General features: G+C 34.8%; 1 pseudogene; it reads right to left on the reverse strand.

Annotated features, from left to right (window-relative positions):
• Positions 1–1,441: 1,441 nt before the first annotated feature.
• Positions 1,442–2,190, reverse strand: LOC144365715 (la-related protein 1B pseudogene; annotated as a pseudogene).
• Between the last annotated feature and the right edge of the window lie 6,386 nt (positions 2,191–8,576).

Below are 8,576 nucleotides of genomic sequence, written 5' to 3' on the forward strand. Positions count from 1 at the left end.
TTAGGTTTTAAGGCCTGGACAGTAATCTTTGACTTGCAGCTCCCCTCACTAGACTCAAAGATGGACCCAGGCCTCAGATTCCATTTAGTTTATTCACTCTTGCCCTTGCTCCACAAGCATCTGCCTTAAAGTCCATTCTGCCTTTTCCTTAAAGGGTCATACATATTTGCAGCTTAATGGCTCAACATCCTTAATTCTTGCCTTCAGAATTTTGGAAGTCTAAGGGTTTCTAACATATGCCTGAATTTTGTTTTTGTTAGCCCACATACAAAAGAATCTGGTTTTATCAGTGCTATTTCTGAACTAAACCATTCTCAAAAATCTGCTTGTCTATCTGTATGCATCACAAAGATACACATTATTAGAAAGAACAGTCCTCTACATAGCTTTCATGTACCATTTGTAGTTTTGGCTTCTGATGAAATCTTTAAATAGATACATGATTCAAAATTTTTCAGCATAAAGTTGACCAGATTGACTCTTTTTTATGATTTTGTTCTTGTAATTTTATTAACAATACATAAATATTAATGGACAGGCACCACCAACTTGACTGACCTAAATTAACTATCCTGTGGAAAAAGTGTTTCTATATTATCCATCTTACCAATGATTCTTCATAAGCTGGTTAAAAATGTCATGTTGAACCCAAGTTTACATAATAAATAAGTTTAACTTTTACAATCAGCCACTATATCTATAAAAAACAAGCAGCCAAGCAATGACACATTTCTTCAACTATTTAAAACACTTTCCCAAGTTGCTTGCTGCAATTAGAAGTACATGGCTGACAAAGAAATATGAGATAAAAAATTCTGTGAAACTCTCCATCATTAATGCTTTTTCTGATTGGCAGCAGTTATACTGATGTATCAAAAGTACATTTTAAAAAATTTTGGAAAAATACCCTTGTTTATTTATTTAATTTCTTACCCCTTAAATGACCACATTAATAAATCTTACAGTTCATTGAAACATCTTAACATGTGAGTTATGCAATGTTCACCATGGCAAAGGGCAGATCAAGAGCCAAAGGCCTGGAAAGCTTAGAAATACTACACATTCCTTTCTGTCTCTGCTTTATTGACTTGGATAATAATACATATGCCTGGAAACAAAAGACAGAACCTTTAAGTATTTCTACAGTGATAACAATTAGCTTCCCCCTCAAATAAAAGTAGCCACGCTGTCTAAGTCCAGCCACACAGAAAAGAACAGGCAGCTCCTGGAATGTCAGCAGGGGTCCTCAGCTGTGTCTCAGGTAGTGACACAGGTGGTCATCTCCACTGTCATGCAGCTCAGGGGTAAGAAGTGGATATTCTCACACAGAAGACAGTCTGGTGGCTTCCATCTCTACAGCACGGTTTGTTCCAGTATTTACAATGCATTTCAGTGGGCCACCTGCTATACTGAACATCCCCATCAGATGACATCCAGGGCATCAGTAGATCATCATGCTGACTGCATGTGAGCAAAAGGCTTGATCTTGCACAAACTCTGGACAATCCATCAGCTGAGAGAAGTCTGTCTGTGGAATACTTCTGGGAGAAGGACCTTGGATTGGCCACTTTTCTGGTTCTATCTTCTCCTCATTTTCTCATCCACAACTTCTACTTCTGTGCTATCCTTTAGGGCCTCTAAAATGAGATTAAGGTTTGGGTGAGAGCCTGAACACAGTGAAATCCAGCAATCAGTGAAAAAGGCAAGAAACCTTGTTCATCCATCTTTCTTTGAAGAAAGAAGTCATTTTCCAAGTTTTCTATACTAAAGTAATATTAAATTCAATGCTTAAATATTTTTTAAGCAATGCTTCTTCTACATGATACACCTGTACTGTCCTCATAGTAATACATCATACTGGCATTAATTTCTGTTTGAAATGGCTGATCTGTTCTTTCACCATGCTTTCACCATGTTCTCGGTAACCATATGAATAATCAAAGTGCACTCGGGGGTTTCCTCTGCCTCATCCTGGTCCTCTTCCTTGACCCCTGAAGGAAAGTCAGATATGACCCCCTCACTCTGCACATTGGACAGTTCATCTTGATCATCTCTTTTTTCTCTGTCTCGCCCCCAACTTCATGTGTTATGTCTCCTGTTATTATAGGAGGACTTATTTGCTTCAGGTTGACACGGAAAGCTGTTGCAGGATCCAGGTCTCTCCTGACTCTCTGGTCTGTTACTCCTCATTTCAACCTTCTCTCCTTTTTTCCTTTTCTAATTTGTTCCTTCTTATTTCTTCGGATGACGACACACTCTGAGACTGCAAAACAGTTTTTCCAGTGCTCACTAACTCTCTGGGTTTTGGCCAGTTTGCCATATCGTGGAAATCACTGGCCTTATTGGATTTCCTTGTCTAGAGTTTTCCTGTGTTTATACTGAGCTCTGCCTGCAAGGTCTCCATCCTGGGCTGCAGCGCCCAGTAATGGGAGGGATAAGCGCTCAGGAGGCTTTTAGGTCCAGGGGTTCTCCTTGGGCAGTGGCAGTCTCTCCTCAGGGCCCCGGCCCAGCAGCTCCTGGGTGTCCTTGGCTGGTGGCTCCCCGACAAAGGGGCCCTGGGTCTCCCACATCTTGTTAACCCGGTGGAGCACCCAGGCCTGCAAGAGCACCTGCGCCTGCAGGGGCATAGCTGCCTGGGGCACACTGTGGCCCAGCAATGGCAGCTTAGGACTCTCCCCACAACCCCGTGCTCCTGGCAGCCCTCTCCGCCTCCCTGCCCTCCTGCTCCAAAAAATAAAAAAATAGACTATCCCCTTAACACTTTCCTTGGGAATTCCTTAAGCTAAAGTTCATCACAAATTCTGCTTTGCATAAAAAAGAACAAAACTCAAGACAAGTTTTGATCACTATATTTCAGAATTACCTTTTCTCACATTCCCAATTATATATGCTTCACTTCTCCCTTAACACACAGTAGGAGGGGATCCAACACTCACATTTATGCCAATATTCGTTTGTGGAATATATTTATCAACTAAGACACTAGAGATTTCTAAGTTCTCACCAGACCAGTTTTGGAATTCCTGTCTACCAACAGTCCCTTTAGATGTTTTTTTAGTCATGATTTTCCAAATTATTCCAGTCTTCAACTTTTATCCAATTCTAAAGTCTCATTAATAATTTCTGGCCCTTCAGTATCCGTGTATTTGTTTTATGGCTGATAACATTGGGTGACATTGGTTCTTCTGTCTGTCCCAAATTTTCCTCTTCCTATCTCTTAGAGAAACAAGTCATTTGCTATGGCACTCAGATAATTCTGGGTCATCTCTTTATCTCAAGACCCTTTACTTTGTTAAAAATGCAAAGATAATATTTCCCTAACAGTGTAATCTGTTTCAGAATTTGGACATGGAGACTTCACATTGAAAGCCACCATTTCATCCACTCCATGTGAAACATGCCTGTGTGAGAGGACATGGAAGCTTCCTATAGGTTGTTGATAAAGTAAACTGACCACAATGAAAACCGGTACCTAATGGTAAGTTTATGAAAGGCTTATGTGGAAGTGTTGTAAACAATAGGAAAGATTTCCCAAAGCAATCTTTCTGCCATATTCATTGTATCTTTGTAGAATTGCTCATTTAGCTCCTATCTGCATCTCATCTCTTCCAGCCTGCAGCAACAGCTGTCTAACTCCTCCTCCTATTTCCCTATAATACAGGCCTCACACTATACTCACTGTTATGCTTTGAGCACATTCCAAATTTCTGTCTTTATATAACAAAAACATAATGAGATAAACCATGGATATGCTGGAGTTGTAAAAGAATAAATTATATTTATTTATTTAATAACACTTAAATAGTGCTTGCTATACACTGAATTAGGCTAAGAACTTCTAAATATTAATAATACTAACTTAACCCTCAAAAATTATCTTCATTTCACATATGGATTGTTCTGTGCATTGAGATAGGGTGGGTTTAGTGTCCTGTGCAAAGTTGCAAACTCAGTAATGGTATGAAAGTAATGGAGAGGCAAGTTCAAAGATCAAAAACATGGAGGTCAAATATCAACTATTAATTGTAAAATATCAGAGGATAGATATAGATGTATTTGTAGTTTCCTAACATTCACATTAGAGTAACATTAACCAGTGAGATTATGGGCTTCTTAATAGTCCAGAAGGAACTCTCTGTTCAGGAAAGCTGCATAGAAAATAAGCCATAGACTAAGTCATTTTTGTCTCAGGTCTCCTCAAATCCCTCATCAGTGAGCCTCTCTTACTCTTCTGGACCCAACTGAATAAAGGTGGACAGGAAGCTGAAATATAACTTTATCTCTCCATATGGGAGCATGTGAAGTAAAAAGCACATTTTCCCACCTCACTCTTTCCCTGAGCTAACACTCGTCCTTTGCTTTTGTTGCAACTTTTCATCACTGCCCTGAAATGCATTCCCATATACTCAGATTAGATTCCTGAAAGTTTTAGTGGCATGGTATTATTTTTATTTTTAAAGGAAAAGCTTATTGATAAAAGGTGGTTGTTTTCAATTTTAAAATTTATATAACATGAAAAGACCTGCTTTCTCATATTTTATTATACTGTTATCTTACTGATTGCTTTTATTGATCATAATAGTTAAGGGATAAATGAATTTTTATGATTCCTTATTCACAGCTCTGAACTTCATAAGGAAACTTCATGAATTTATTATTTTTGTTTTAGATTATTTATCTTACAAAGTTATTATGAATAAACATGTTTTAGATGGAACAAACACCAAATTCATTTGTAATGTATTTTATATAATATATTTAACAATTTTTACATATAATTATAAAATATATTAATATAGGGCCTAAAAAAAGACAAAAAACAAAGGAAGAAAAATTCTCACTATGAGGCAAAGAGGAAAGAATTATAAAGATGAGAGAACTTTGTTGCACAAATTCAGAACAACTCAAACAATGAACTGTTGAACCCAGATTTTGAAGAGTTCTTTATGACATATCTATGCTAAAATGGCTGTTATTCAATACATACTTGTTGAATGAATGGCTAACAAATAATAATAAATTACTTTTGAAACAGTCATGACTTCCTACTGGAATGGCTTTTCTTGACCTTCCATACTTATCCCTCAGGTCTCACCTTGAATGTCACCTTATCTGGAAAACATTCTTGGCATTATTCTCCTTTATAAAAATGGGACAGAGACAAAGGAAGTACTGTGTTCCTAGATGTACCATAAAGGGATGGCCTCTGTTTCTAGCTCTCTATTATATATAAACAACCCTCTGTAATTGGCTCTACACAAAATTTAGCATAACTTCACCTAAGTAAGGTCTAATGCAGTTTTAAATCTTCAGTAGATACTTTTAAATGCACATTAACATTTGATTTATATTGTTAAAATCAACATACCAATGTTGCTATTTTTAATTTCCCACAGTTTAGAAAATACTTTTTTTTAAGATTGTGGGTTTAAAAGTTCTGTGGTTAAATGAATTATTTATTTTCAGCTTTGTGGGATGCTTTTTATGAAAGTAAGTTGCCCTTGTGTTCTTGGCCACAGTTCTCTTTCTCCCTGTTAATATAGCAATTGCCATCAGCTGCTTCCCCAAAGCTAGAAGATGTCATAAAAGGTTTTTGAAATTTAAAATGTATGGAAATTGAAAGTTAATGTTATATAGGGAAAAGTAAATTTGTTATGTGGGGCTTCTATAAAAACCTGTGTTATGAATCTTGAATGGAGTCAATAGCATTCTGTACCTTTAAAAACATTCATTAATTCTTAATTTATAAATAAAATGATGAACTCCAATATAAACACAAAATTGTTCATTTGTATATAAGGATTTCTTTGCTTTTCAATCTATGAAAGAATAAATATGGAATAATTATGTTTTAAAAATAGAATTTTAGAACATATATACCAAATATGTGTTAAAATATCTGCTCCATAGGAATAAGTTTGCAGCACATTTTTTAAAAAGGAAAAAGATATTTGGCACTGATTCTTTGCACATGCTTCAGCCACTGGTCCACAACAAAGATGTTGTGTCTGCCAAAAACTAAAAAACAAATATTTGGTGCTCAACTTTTCCTCTCTAGGCCTGTTGCACACACACACACACACACACAAAAAAAATCACTAAATTATGGCTCTAGTCTTACTGTTCCTGAGTCTCCTCTTGTGATTATTCAAGGTATTGTTTTTCCAATACTTCCTGAGAATTTGTTTCATAAAAATTTCTGGAAATAAAATGGAACTATATTTTGAATGTCATCTGCCCTTCTATCCTGACATTATTTGCTCCCTATATCACAGTCATCCTGTGGTGTTCTCACTCTGCAGCATTCTAAGGAAGGCTCCAGTTGAAGACTTTGGTTGACATTACTCCTTCTGAACAAGAGTAGCATCCAATGTTCTGCACACCTATTTACATTGATTGATGATACAAAGCCAATTAATTAGTGCAGGGATTTGAAGGAATTTTAGGCTATAGTAGCTGCCTATCTTATCTCTAGTTTAGAGCTTCTGGAGATAACATGGGTCTGTAACTGAATTTGGTTGAATTAAGTGTCTATTAAAAATTCTCCAAAGACAGCATGTAAAAAATTCATATATTTTGAGTGTGTATAATGTACTGTCTTTATTTTCTTTAACAAATTTAAAATTCTTTTCTCTGTCCATATTTTCTCCTAAGCCCAATAAAATACTTGGTTGTCAAAAAAAAACCTGTGTTAATAATTGTGCAGATACACAAATAATCTCATTTTTTTTTTCATTTCTATAAAAGAAGCTGGGCTGGAATGAGATGAACATCACTACCCTAAGTGCATGTATAAAAAAGACATGAATAGTGTGAATATACTTTATATGCAAGCAGAGAGATGAAAAATTGTGCTGTACATATGTAATATCAATTATAATGCATTCTGTTGTCATATATAACAGATAAGAATAAAAAATATTTAAAAAAGCTGAAGGGATTTGGATATACTATCACCATTAAGATCATTTGAAGCAAATTTCATTAGTTTTATATTTACTTGTTATTCAAATAAAAATGTTAATCAGAAAAACTTTTAATTCATTAATACTGTTATTGAAATTCAAAATTGATAGAGGTCTAGGGGCTTGAAAAATTAATCCTGAATTTAGTGCCATGATACTCTCTTCTTTGGAGGGAGTTTTACATAGCACTTCAGTGGCTTCTAGGCCAACATATTTATTTGTATATTTGGATAAGGCCTAGATAATATATTTACCCAAGACCATTCAGCCACCAGTGGCTGTGCTTCCTCATGCACATTGGAAAATAGAAAAGAATGTCTAAAGTTCACACTGAAGGAGATCCATCCAAGAGAGCCCTTTTCAACTACCAAAGCAACACCCATTTCAACAACCAAAGCTTAGAGGCTGGCTCTCAAGAAACTATTAGGCCAGCACACCTCCATGTTTGTGGAAGGTTTGCCCTCTACCCTAGTTTAGCACTCTTCTCCACCTCATTCATCATGGTGAACTCCTGAGCATTACCCATTCCAGATATGCCATTGCAGATATCCTCCTCCTTCTAGCTATAATTGTGTAATTTTTGATAATGACAATTTTATGTCATTATTTGCAATGGCTTTTGAAAGTATTTTTGTGTTATCACCTGGTTCACATGCACATTTTATGAATATTCAAATTTTATGGTCTATGTATTCTCTAACATTAACTCTATTAAATATTGACTACTAATCCTAATATTATGTTAAAACTAAGTCTAATATAATGGGAATACAGTTGGATCATATGAGGTTTTATGTATCATTTGTCTTTCCCTTTCCATTAACAATGGTATAGTTATATAACTAGTCACATATTCATTATAATATGTATCCATGAATTCTCAAAATTAAGAAATGCATAATATCATGACTCTCATTACAATCTACCCAGGGTCAGAAAATTATATATATATATATATTCATAAATTCATATATATTATCACATGAACATTCTTATGAGTACTCTAATGTTGGAAGATACAAATTCCCTTATCAGAACACAAACCATAAAAGTTGGCTGAACTAAAAATTAACCTAATGGGATAACCATATTTAAACAATTTTTTACATAAGAGCATGTAGTATAAAATCAATATTTATGTGGACTTTGAATGATGTATACTCAATTATCAAAGGCATATTTCATATTTATTATTATATACTCATGTATATGGTATATGTACAGTCTACAAATATGAGTAATATTATACTCTAGCCTGAGTTATTACATGTACATTTAAATGGATTTTCATGCAAATTTTCAATAGTTCAATTTCAGGAATATTCATATTTCCTGGTATTCTTATTCATTCCTTCATGCTTGCAGTAACCTTTATAATATTAAATACTAACCTTAATATTACCACTGTAACTATACCTAATTTATCACAAATCCATATATATTCATATGAGATGTGATGTGTATTTTGACTTATAATTTTAATTATAAATGGTTAAATTAGTATATATTCATCATATGATATATCTATTCATTCCAAGTTCAAAACTTTGTATTTGTATGATTCACTTTAAATCATTTATTGTTTTAATACACATCTAGTCATCCATATTT

This window comes from Ictidomys tridecemlineatus, chromosome 7 (assembly GCF_052094955.1).
Source record: "Ictidomys tridecemlineatus isolate mIctTri1 chromosome 7, mIctTri1.hap1, whole genome shotgun sequence".
Taxonomy (NCBI): Eukaryota; Metazoa; Chordata; class Mammalia; order Rodentia; family Sciuridae; genus Ictidomys; species Ictidomys tridecemlineatus.